This window comes from Fukomys damarensis, unplaced genomic scaffold, assembly GCF_012274545.1.
Source record: "Fukomys damarensis isolate Sample0158 unplaced genomic scaffold, DMR_v1.0_HiC HiC_scaffold_18, whole genome shotgun sequence".
NCBI lineage: Eukaryota > Metazoa > Chordata > Mammalia > Rodentia > Bathyergidae > Fukomys > Fukomys damarensis.
The window spans coordinates 11610668-11622761 of record NW_022900930.1 but is presented as its reverse complement, the minus strand read 5'-3'; the positions used below and the strand labels follow the sequence as shown (position 1 = coordinate 11622761).

Below are 12094 nucleotides of genomic sequence, written 5' to 3'. Positions count from 1 at the left end.
TGTTTTTTTTTTTTTTTTTTTTTTTTTTTTTTTTTTTTTTTACTAGGGATCCTTGTGCTTGTGAAGCAGGCAGCAGAACCACTGAGCTAAATCACTGGCCCACATAATTTTGTTGTTGTTGTTTTGTTTTGTTTTTTTTCTTTTTGGTAACTGAGATGAAACTTGGGCCCTTGGGCTTGCAAGGCAGGCGGCAAAACCACTGAGCCAAATCCCTGGCCCTTTCTTGTTTTTTAATAGACCCATCCAAAATTGCCACCCTCTCAATAAATGTTCCCTATTTCTTTTGACATTTAATGCTTCCATTGTCGCTGTATCCCAAATACTCCCTCATTTCCACAGTGATTTCTACTGAAGTTTGGGGATAATTTAGGAATGGATTTTTAAAGTTTTCAAACATATTGTGGAACAATCTCTTCATTGCTAATCAATATGTGGTCAGAGTTATGGCTTAAATGGCTTGAATTCTCTTCAATATGTTAAGATTTCTTCTGTCTCCTTTGGTTGTGGCCTTCTGTGTGTGTTCTATGACTGCTTGAAAAGAATGTAGAGTGTCCATTTGTTGGTGAAATATATATATACTTGCTAGTATTAGTACTCCAATATTCTGTCCTTAAAACTTCTTTTATTGGCATAGTTGGTTTCTTCTTTTAGTTTTTGCTTTATATATTTGTGACTATCTTGGTAGATATCTATATATCCATGATTGATGAATTTTTCCCCATTAAATTTCATATGCTGCTATTCCTTGTTCCCACTAGTGTTTCTGTCTTACTTTTTCTTTTTCCTGATTAAATTTTTTAAAAGAAAGCATTCCTTTGCTTTTTATATAGCTTTTCCTAGTACATATTTTCCATCTATTTATTTCCTGTCTCATGTGTGTGTGTGTGTGTGTGTGTGTGTGTGTCTTTTCTAAGCAATGTAGAATCAGATTTTTAAAAATTATATTTTAAAAAATATGTAATCCCTTATATATTGCAAAAATCTAAAGATACTAAAGAGTAAGCAGTGAAAATTTTGCCTCTGATCATTCTCTCCCATCTTCCCTGTCTTTTTCTCCAGAGGTCAATCTTATTTCTTGCTACTGAGAATCACTGTGAAGATAAGTAAATACACTCGGTATCCTGATTCTTTTTACGCTGGCCTAGTGTGCACTGCTGCAAACTTTCTTTTTTCATTTCTTAAGGATTTATCCTTGACTGTGTCTTTTGAGCAACTGCATATTAGTTTACTTTATGAATGTGTCCTTACTTATCTGACCTATCTCCAATCAGTGGACTTTTAGGTAATTTCCAGTCTTTCACTTTTGTAAACAGTGCTGCAATGGATAATCTTGCGCAAACATTACTGAAACGTGTGAGTGCAGTGAGTGCAGCTGCAGGCGCGCAGGCTGGGGTGCCATGGCCCCAAGACCCGAGCATCCCAGGCAGTGAAGAAGAGCTCTTGAAGTCTGCAATAAAAATGGCCTCCAATGAAACTACATTGCAAGAAATGGGAAAGAAACAAAATGGAAAAAGTAAAACATTGAGGAAGGAGAACCTGAAGAATTTACGGCAGAAAAAGTACTGGACCACCCGCCGGTAGTGACTGGAAAGGTGGAGGATTTTCTGAAGTGGAAGGGACTTCCAGATGCTGACAATACATGGGAACCTGAAGAAAATTTAGACTGTCCAGAATTAATTCTCAAAAAGCTGGTAAAGAAGAAGATGGTACAAAAAGAAAATCTTTACCTGACAGTGAGTCTGAGGTCAGCAAATCAAAGAAAACAAATGCTGCTGACAAACTCAGAGGCTTTGCAGGAGGTCTTCATCCTGAACCAATAGTTGGTGCCACAGACACAACATTTCTCATGAGATGGAAAGACTCAAAGGAGGCTGACTTGGTGCCGGCAAAAGAGGCAAATAAGAAATGACCTCAAATGTAACTATAACTGTACTGCATACTTACAAAGTACCAATAAACTCAATGAGAAAAAAATTATAATTGCTTTTTATGAAGAGAGACTAACTTGGCATTCTGGTCCAGAAGATGAAGCTCAATAACTTACATCATATATATATATAAATACGGGTCTTGTTTTTTATGTATTACTGAGAAAAAATAGCATTCTAATAAAAATCAAGTTTAATATATTGGTTTTGAAAGTAGTATTTGGGGAAGTTGTTGGGTTTTGTTTGTTTTGCATCAATAGCACTGGTTACTTTGAACAAACAAAAAGCCTTCTGTAGTTGCTTCCTTTATCAGAAAACAGCCTGATATACTTCTGCTTTTCTAATATTGGGGAAATTATCCATTGTCGAACTCAAACAGGACTCATTTTTAGCTCACATGCTTAAGGGCCATTCTGAGTTTTTTGTTTGTGTGTGTATAAATAAAATACTTATGTAAATGGTTTTTGTTCTGTTTTTAAACATTCACCAAAAGAAAAGCTATGGGCGATAATCCCATGTTTGAGATGCCATTATTCTGGGCAACCTAAGAAATAAATCATTGATAGTTAAATTGAAAGTTTTCCTGAAGCCATAACCTTTCAAGTTAAATAGATGTTCTGTGGTTAGACAGTTTAAAGTGGGTATTTTTAAAGCAGCCATACCAGAGTCCATATCTATGTTTTTAGTCACAAAAATGCAAGTTTTCTTGCTTGCAAAATTCTGAAAAGAAAAATTGTATCACAACTTCCCCATCCAACTAAGGTAACCTGTCTAATCCTGGTTTGTTTGAATTAGCTAAAGAAGACTTGTTAAGGGAACATTAAAGATTCCTCAAGACCCATTCCCTTACAACAAGTTGAAATCTATACTCAAAAGTCAGGATTCATGAATGTCTAAGACTTGGCTCAAGGAAACCTCAGTGGCTAGAGGTGGTCACAATTCAGGACCTGCTAGAATAAACAACTGAACAGACTTGTAAAATTATTGACCTGCATGTTTTCTTGACCCCCAACTTGTTCCTTAGATGTAGGCTCCATCTTTTTAGTATTTCAGTATTTTGTTTCAGCAAAAGCGAGGAAAATAACTTTGTAGTAGTCAGAATGTTATCTTATTGTATATTGTTTCCATTATTGTAAATAATGGTGAGCAGTGCTCAATAAATAGTCTTATATTTCTTCAAATTTTTTAAAAAAACATGTGAGAGTGTATCTACAGAAGTTTCTAGGAGCGGGGTTGCTGAGACGAAGGGTGTATGTGTATGCATTTGTAACCTGACAGATAAGTAGAGAGGCAAACATCAACACGGACTTGACAGTTTGCTCTCCTTCTGGCAAAGAATGTTCTCGTTCAGATCCCCACCCTCTGGATTTTCCACTTACTCACTGTGTCAGCCAAGGGTCTATCAAGACCAAGAGGCATCTCTGAGGATTCAAAACAGAAAACTGATTACCCTGGTGGTGGAAGAGTTAGAGAAGTCACATGTGGGGGAGTGGAGGCAGAAAAGGCCAAAGGGAAGTTGCCACTGGATCCTCAAAGCTAGGGGCATGGAAGATAGCTAGGCCTTCCTTGGCCTGCCTGGCAGGAGCCAAGCGGTGTTGGAAAGAGGGTGGACTGTCAAGAGGAAGCGGGAGAAGCAGAAGCTAATCAACTATCCCAGGCCACAGAAGGAAGGGGAGAAAATTTTCCCTTTCTGTTTTCTCTGAATATCTCCTGTTTTTGAATTCAGCTTGTGATTTGTGACTTTTCACGACCTGAGTGATGGAGGATGGGATGAGGGTGGGGAGATAAGCACAGCCCAAACTTCCTGCTGCTCAGTTCCACTCTTGCCCTTCTACCCAGATTGAAGTCTTTGCTCTGCCTGACAGAACATCGTAATCCATGTACCCTCTGACACTAGGGCCTCTCCCCGAAATGGGTACCTGTTAAATCACTCAGTCCCTATATTCAGATCCCTTTCAGGTCTGGATGTCATTCTTCTGATCGTAAAAGGAAGTACCATGAACATCTCTCAGACAGATTTGTTAGGGAATAAGCAAGAGAAAGAAAGAATTGGCTGCTCAGTCTTCATGTCTGTAACTGGCTATGAGTCTGTGGTCGGCACTTACCATTTCTTTCTTCCAGAGTTCATCCCACATCCCCCTTGCCCTCTGCCAGCACTCGGCTGTCTGGCTATCCTTACATGCAGAGTGATTCAAATCTTTATTCCCAAAGAGGCTGATTTCTCAATAGTCCTGCCTTTTTTTGGTGCAGTGTCTTTTATTGCCTTTTATAACTGGTCAGGAAGTACGCAGAGGCACCCTGGAGAATCCTGACTGTTCCCAGATACAGACTTCCCTGCCCCATTGTGTATCAAAAATCCAATTTCCTGTAGGTAATTGAGATTATTCCCCTGAGCCAATGTGTTGATGCTTTTCTCTGCTCATTGGTTGAGTACATGACAAACCCACTGTAGCCAGTTAGTGATCTCAACTTCAAGTATTATGAAACCATTGCTGTATACCTGGTGGGTGCATTCGTTTCTTGGAAATCAACTCTGATAACTGCTCAGAGCTGAAGGTTGCAGGATGGGGTGCAAATATCATGTGAATGGCCCAGCCCATAGGCATAGAAAGAAGAGTCATTATTCTATCTTTTTGCTCCAAGCCCTGTGTATGCTGGTCCTGGGAGAAATCACACCATGTATTGGTTCAAAATATATACTGTGTCCTGTTAGGGCATCATCACAGCCTCAAGGTGTGTGGTCTTCCAGCTGGAGAATGACTGAGACTTCAAGAAGCCATTCTGTCAGGTGTTTCTTGGTGATGGAGTACATGGTAAAAGCAGCAGGGTGGGAAAAGGCTGGGAATGGGTCTGAGAGTAAAATAGGCAAATGACTAGTTCACCAATATGCCATGTCTCCCAGTGCTTTGGTTTTTCCATTTTGTAGATGAAAAATATTATCTCAGGTATTTCATTTTTTTTTAATGTCTTGCCATGTATTTAAGAGCTGCTTGCACTTCTTTTTCTGTGGATTATTGATATTTAATGTTGATAATTTTCCTGTTTTCCCTTTGGATACCGGTATCTCTTTAGGTTTTAATGAAGTTAGTCTATCATGGTATGAATTACAAATAATTTTCCTTATTTAATTACAAATAATTGTTATATATTGAATATAGTTATATCTATTTTCTGACTTTTAGACCTATTACCTTGAGCTGACTGCTTATTAATGTTTTTATTATATTACTTTATTTTGTGACCTTATATTTTACTTATTTATAATTTTTGCAGTGCTATGCATTGGACTTAGGGCTTCCTGAATGCCAGACAAGTGCTCTACCACTGAACTACAGCCCCAGCCACAGGCCTTATATTTTAATATTTAGTAGAATTAATTTTTCTCCATCATTCTTTTTCAACGTACACATGGAGAACCTGGCTTTACAAGTTTTCTATGTTCACCTCAACCTCACTATTGGTCTGTCTAGATATCCTTCCTCCCCAGGAAGAAATCTTGTTGCTATTTGTATCAGAATGATTGTGGGGCCTGCAGGAAGTGGCAGGTAGCCCCTAGCTGCTCCTCAACCTTCACTCCTGCCAAGGTACTGGGCTTCTTGTACCCTGTTTTCTAGGACTCCTCCACAGGGGGCCTGGCTGTTACTCAGCACGCCAAGATCCTCATTTATGGTTGTCTCTCTATTTCTTTCAGCAACTCTGAGTGGCCTCAATCCAGGACCATGTCCACATCTGCAATTACTTTGGTGGAATTTCCTTTCTGCCCTGATGCTCTGGGTAAAGCAGGTCCAATGTTCCAGTCATCAGGCAGTTGTTTTGGGTCCGGGGGGCTGAGTTTTGCCTTCCTCATGTTAGAGCTTCCTGTTTCCATAAAGCCCGAGCCCCAGACAGGGCTGCTTCCATTTTTCAGCATCCATTGGAAAGTCCAAACTTGATGCAGGAACACAGTCTCCTTAGTTGAAAGCAGGTGACCACTTAGCGGCCTTGGGCTGATCCTTTTTGGCCCCAGAACGCTGCAGGCTCGAGGCTTCAGTTCCACACACTGCATTGCTTCCCATCTGCTTTTGGTTCTTGGAGATGTTGAGCTTGTTCCTGAGACTGTCTGTATTTATTCCAGTTCCTCTTGATATTTTCTCTCCTCTTTTAATGTCTTTGGAACAGAAGGGGTGTACGGAAACATGAACTCTGGCTCCCTATTAACCAGATGTCTCCCTTAGCCTGGAAGACACTCAGTTAAAACATTTTAAAGTCTACCACAGTCTATTTATATAAATATGTTCACAAGCCTATCCACATGTGGCAGTTTTGGGTGCAAAGCCCGGACCCTGTGATTCCTTCTAGCAGCAGCCCCCAGCTGGAAGAAGTGCAGGTGGGTGTGACGACAGATTTGTGGTCACCAACCCCAGCAGGGCCTCTGCAACTCTGCACACAGGCTGGCTTGCTTCCTCTGTCTGCTTGAGCACTCGCCTGGCCCCTTCCTTAGCGGAAAGGTTCTTTCAGTAACAGTGCAGTCCTGGAAACCACAGGTTAGACTCCTGCGGACCCTTGGGCTGTTTTAAATTGTGTTCATTCTTCCTTCTGACTTTCTGGCTTAAGGATTCACTGCCAAAGTTTCTCTAATTCTTACACAACCTTCAGATGCCAGATGATGGCTTTTTCCAAGCAATTCTCCAACTCTCTAAACATTGCCAAGGTGTCCCACAATTTAATCCAATCCTGGTACTGTATACCTGGAGTTAGCACAGCTCAGTCCCTCAAGACTGCCCCCCATAGTAGATACCAATTCCAATCCCAATTTCTTGTTGTTTTGACAAGCTAGCCCCAAGTCAGGGGTTCCCACAACCCCCTGCTCAACTACAACAATTTCCTAGAATGGCCCGCAGAACTCAGGGAAACAATACTTAGGTTTACTGGTTTATTAACAGAGGGTTCATCTCAGGCGAAGCCAGAGGAGAAACATACACAGGGTTAAGTCCCAGTGCTGTGGGTGCACAGCCTCCACACCTTTTCATCCTCCCAGCACCTCTGCTTGTTCACCAGCCTAGAACTTATCCAGTTTTGCTTGTCAAGACATTTTATAGAGTTTAACCTCCAGGATCTGCTTGTCCCTCCCACCGTCAACCTTCCCTGAGATCAGAGGGTGGGGCTTGAAGTCCCAATCTCCTAATCTTACTTGATCTTTCATGGGGCCAGTTGCCTCCTGAGGGGCACCACTCAAAGTTGCATCATTAGCATAAATATAGATGTGATGGAAAGGAGTTTATCAGCCAGGTAGGGTGGCACACAGGTGTGATTCCAGCACTCTGGGAGGCACATACAGGAGGATCTCAAGTTTGAGCCCAGCCCGGGCAATTTAGCGACTTAGTGAGAACCAGTCTCAAAACAAAAAATTTAAAACAAAACAAAAGGCTGGGGGTAGAGCTCAGTGCAAAGGCCAAGTTCAATCCCCAGAATGGAGGGAGTCATTATGAATAGTGAAAGACAGTTTTTGTCTCTTGAGAAATCTGGAGGGTTTGAGGAGTTTTATGACAGGAACTTGGGACAAAGACTAAATATATTTTTCCATTCATATTCTCAGGGGATTGCTTCTAGGACACCCCACAGATAAAATCTGCAGATGCTCAAGGCCCTTGTATAAAATGATATGCCTACAGGTAGCCTACATGCATGTCCTCCTGCATGCCTCAGATCAGGCCTGGCAAACCGGCGGCCCATGGGCCACTCCTGGCCCTTACACAGGTAGTCATGCAGCCCCACAGAGTCATAAACTTTTAACTTTATACTGTGATATTTAGCTATATTTTTCATGACTTGATTGTGTGGACTGGGTAGGGTCACAACAGAAGACTATGCGGGGCGGTGCTAACTTCCCCTCCTACGGCCACCACATGCTCTCGGTGGAATAGAAGCCCACGTGTATCAGATGCTACTTGTGCCTGTGTGACTTGGGTTAAACGGAGTGGTTACCGATACACGTGTGTGTGCCTGTGAAGGCAGGCATTTATCGTTATAGGCAGACACGCAGGTTCTCTGATTTAATTATTAAACCAGGGTTTAGTGTGTTATTTTGTTAAATAATTTAACAAGTTTAAAAACGTTAAAAGAAAGTGCTGATATATATATAAAGGGAGGCCAAGACAATTCCTCTTCACACAGTATGGGCCAAGCAAGCCAAAAATTTTGACATCCATACTTTGAGTCATCTCTAGATTACTTAAAATACCCACTATGATGTAAAGGCTCTGTGAAAAGTTGTTATAGTCTATTGTTCAGGGGAAAATGACAAGGGAAAAACGTCTGTGCAGTTCAACACAGATCCAATGTTTTAAAAATAGTATTTTCTCTGCGCTGTTGGTTGAGCCCATGATGGAGGGCCGACAGATGGGGCGGGGCGCTGTGCACTGTGCTCCGCTGCTTTGGGTCGAAGCCCTATTCCTCAAACAGCTCCAGTTCACACTCACTTCAGGTCTGCTGTTTCAGCAATTTCCCCTTCATTTGCATTTGAAACCTATATTTATGTCTGGCTGTTTTTTCTTAGCATATTACCATGGTTATCCTCAAAACAGTCAATAAATAAAAGTCTTCCTTGACATGGGGGCGGAAGACCTACCCTGCGCCTCCTGCTTGCGCTCCTCCCAGACAGCAGCCTGCTCCCCGACCCGCCCTCGCCTCCCTGGTCTCCAAGCCCTGGCCAGGTGTCCGCACCTGTGTCCCCAGAAACCTGTGAAGAAGAAGGAGGCCATTCGCGAGCTCTTACTCACCCACTCCCGCCATGCCTGCTCGGCGTTTCGGTAGCAGGCCGTGTCTCAGAGCTCTGTTTCGCTTTCTGTCTCTGGCTGGTCTGCCTTCCTCCTACCCTTCTCTTTCCTCATCCACATTCACTCTCTCTGGCTTTTCACGTGTGCCGCAGTCTTTGCTTATATGGGCTGCAGATTTGTTACTGAGCTGAGTGCATCTTCCTGCTGCTTGAAAGCCAGTACGTGGGAAATAAAAGTTACTAGGAAAGAAATCGGGTTCATTTGGGCGCCAGCACCCTGAAGATCCTTAAAAACAGACCATCCGAAGAACTCAGGCACACAAAATAAATGTGAGGGGCAGGAAGACAAGTGCTCTCTCCTTGGTGTGTTTGTTATCCAGGGTGTTTGTCTCCCTTCCCCTCCTCTTTCTCCTCCTCCTTTCTCTCTCTCCCTCTCCCTCTCCCTCTCCCTCTCCCTCTCCCTGTCTCTCTGTCTCTGTCTCTTTCTCTCTCATTTTTAAATTTCTTTGGCTAGAATATTTCAGTCAACTTTGACCTCCTGGGACTAGTTTCTTTAATTCTTTAGACAAACATATTACTTTTTCTTTGTGCGTTCCAGGTTTTGTGAATCTAAAAAGAGACTGTTCCTTTTTTTCAGAAATTAACTTATTCTTAATCATTTATGTGCAGCTTTTCTTTAGAACGTAGGATGCCATGCAAAGAGAGGGGACGTCAAAGAGTACGTCCTAAGAGGAGGCCACTGCTCCAGACTGAATAGTGTCCCCTCAGATTCACGCCCACCTGAAATCCTGGATAGGACCTTATTTGGAAATACGGTCTTGCATATGTAATTAGTTACCATGAAGTCACACTAGGTTGGGGGGGGGTTGCATCCATCCCTGATGTCTGTATAAGGAGCCCACGTGAAGATATGCAGAAAAGGCCATATGAAAAGAGACCGAGATTGGAAGAATTCCTTCTACCAGTTCTTTCTACCAATTCCCCATCTAAGGAATGCCAGTGTTTGCCAGAAGCCACCAGAGGTGTGACAGAAACAGGGCGCAGATTCTTCCTCAGAACCCCAAGGAGGAGCCTGCCCCAAGGACACATTGGTCTTGGAATTTTTGACTCCAGAACTGTGATCAAGTACATTTCCTGTCGTTTTGGGCCACCTCTGTGTGGTGCTTGGCTACCTCACCCCTAGGAAGCTAAAGCCCCATCCGCTTCCCACCTGGGTGGAGTTCAGCAGTTGGGCTGCGCTCACAGGGACCTCCAGGTGCTGCCACTTCCCCCTGCTTGCTGAACCTCCACTGTGTCTTATTATTACCAACTGTGGTCCACAGATCTTTTTCTTTGACCATGATTACAGTAGCTGTAGGACAGAAGAAAAAAGACAGGCTTTGGATTCAGAAAATGGCTGTCATGTCTCAGGAAAGCACAGTTCCTTTTTTTTGGCTCAGTTTCTCCATCTGGTGAGTGGGGGTTTAGTTTCTTTCCACCTGGGAGGAAGATTCAGTGACCAGATAGGGAAAGTTTTGGGCCTCTAGTCGAGCTCGTGCACGTGCCTCCCTTTACGAGTTCTGCTTTTTCTTCACCATTCATTGATTTGACGTTAGGCTCAACCTCTGTTGGTTTCTGTTGTTACTCATAACTACTTTAGAAACAATGCTTTATGAATCTGATACCTTTCTGGGAGTCTGCTCTGTGGGCTGTAGCCCCCAGGCATCATGTGGGTCCCCACATCTTGCGGTTTATTCTAAAATAAATCCCTGTCACCCCCATTCCCTCTCTTGACTCCCTCAACCACCATCACACTTTCCTTGGACTTCTGAGGTTGTGAGGGAGCTTCCTGCCTTTCAGCCATCCTGGCTTTGGGTGCTCCTCGGTCTCCACGCTTGCACACCCGCTGATCGGACACCCTGACAGCTTCTTCTTGTTCTGAGCGCTGCATGACAGGACAGACAATGATGGGGACGGAGTGTAGCTAGTCCTGTCTGCTAGTCATGCTCTCAGACATTCACATAGGTTCACTCACTTAATAGTTAATCTTTTATAACTTCCTTTCATGTGAAACAAATCTTTTTTCAGTGAGCTATTTTAATATTTGCTTTTTGTGGGGGGGAGAGGGTTATTTGTTGTTTGATTTTTAAATTATTTTCTCGATGGTTGCTCTAAGAATTACTATATTCATCTTAACTTAGCACAGACTATTTCAGGTTATAACGGGTTTAAACTGATAAAATATAACAACATTAAAACAAAGCAAAAATATAGCAACATTGCTCCAGTACGCTCCACTGACCCCTTTCCTTCTGCCGTTATTGTCATACAGGGTATATTTGCATATGGTATAAACTCATTAACACAGTGCATAATTAGTGTTTGGCACACATTTATGTTTTTATTTAAAATTTTTGAAAGAAGTGAAAAAACGTATTTGTACATTTTGCTTGTGGCTGGCAAAGGTGGGATTGAAATCCGTGTGTTTCTTCCTCCATGCCTGAGCCCTTTCCAGCATCTCACATAGCCTACTACTGGTATAGTATGGTTTGGTTTAATTTGCGGGGGGAGCAAATCATCCTGGGGAAGCCACACATAATAGAAGGGGAACCTGATTGATTTTCCTATCCCCTGCTTCTCTCTAGTTTTTAGAACACCTGTGAGAATAAGGGTTTCCTTTCTTTCTCTCACTCTTCCTGTGTTTTCATCCCTCTTTCCCATTCTTTTCTGTCTATCCACAAATTGACAATTTGGGGGGCTCTTCTCTGTTGACCATTCTCAGCATCTTACTGGCCGAGCTGGGGGGCAGTCAAGACAACATCTCCCTATTTGTCCTGTTCCACAGTACCCCAGAACTCCTGGTGAGGTGTCATCGGGACAGAGTTGAATTGATTATCTAGGGTTTATGATCAGAAGCCTGCCAGCTCTGAACTGAGGCTCCTGACTTGTTAAGGAACCTGAGTCAATTAACCTGTTCAGGGCTGATAAGATGACACTTGGGTAGTTGGCCAGCTATTGCTTTAGGGTCCTAACTTTTCTCTTTAGTGTAAAAATAAAGGCCCAATTTCCCCCACAGACTGATACTCACTGAGATCCACTGGAGATAGTTATCATATTACCATTTGGAATTCAAAATAATTTGGAAACCACCTAAATGTCCATTGTTTGGAGATGGGGAAATAAATAATAGCATAACCACACAATAGAATATTATGCCATTATTGAATAGGGAGATGTTTGCAACATGAGAAAATTTTTATGACATGTATATCATACTATATTACTATAATGTGATAGCATATAGCACACCATTATCACTTTAATTGTGTGATTTCAATTTTTCAAATTATATAAACATGTACAAGTGCACATATAATGTATATATCTGTGTCTGTCCATATTGATGTAGTCATTTACTCAGCAAGTGTGTACT

General features: G+C 42.2%; 1 long non-coding RNA gene and 1 pseudogene across 1 annotated transcript in view; one reads left to right on the top strand and one right to left on the bottom strand.

Moving 5' to 3' along the window:
• Positions 1-9050, bottom strand: part of LOC104860686 — a 21944-nt gene extending 12894 nt beyond the window's left edge. Inside the window, exon 1 of the long non-coding RNA XR_779765.1 lies at positions 8687-9050. This is a non-coding gene — a long non-coding RNA (uncharacterized LOC104860686). The remainder of the gene's footprint in view (positions 1-8686) is intronic.
• Positions 1141-2039, top strand: LOC104860675 (annotated as a pseudogene).
• Positions 9051-12094: the final 3044 nt, after the last annotated feature.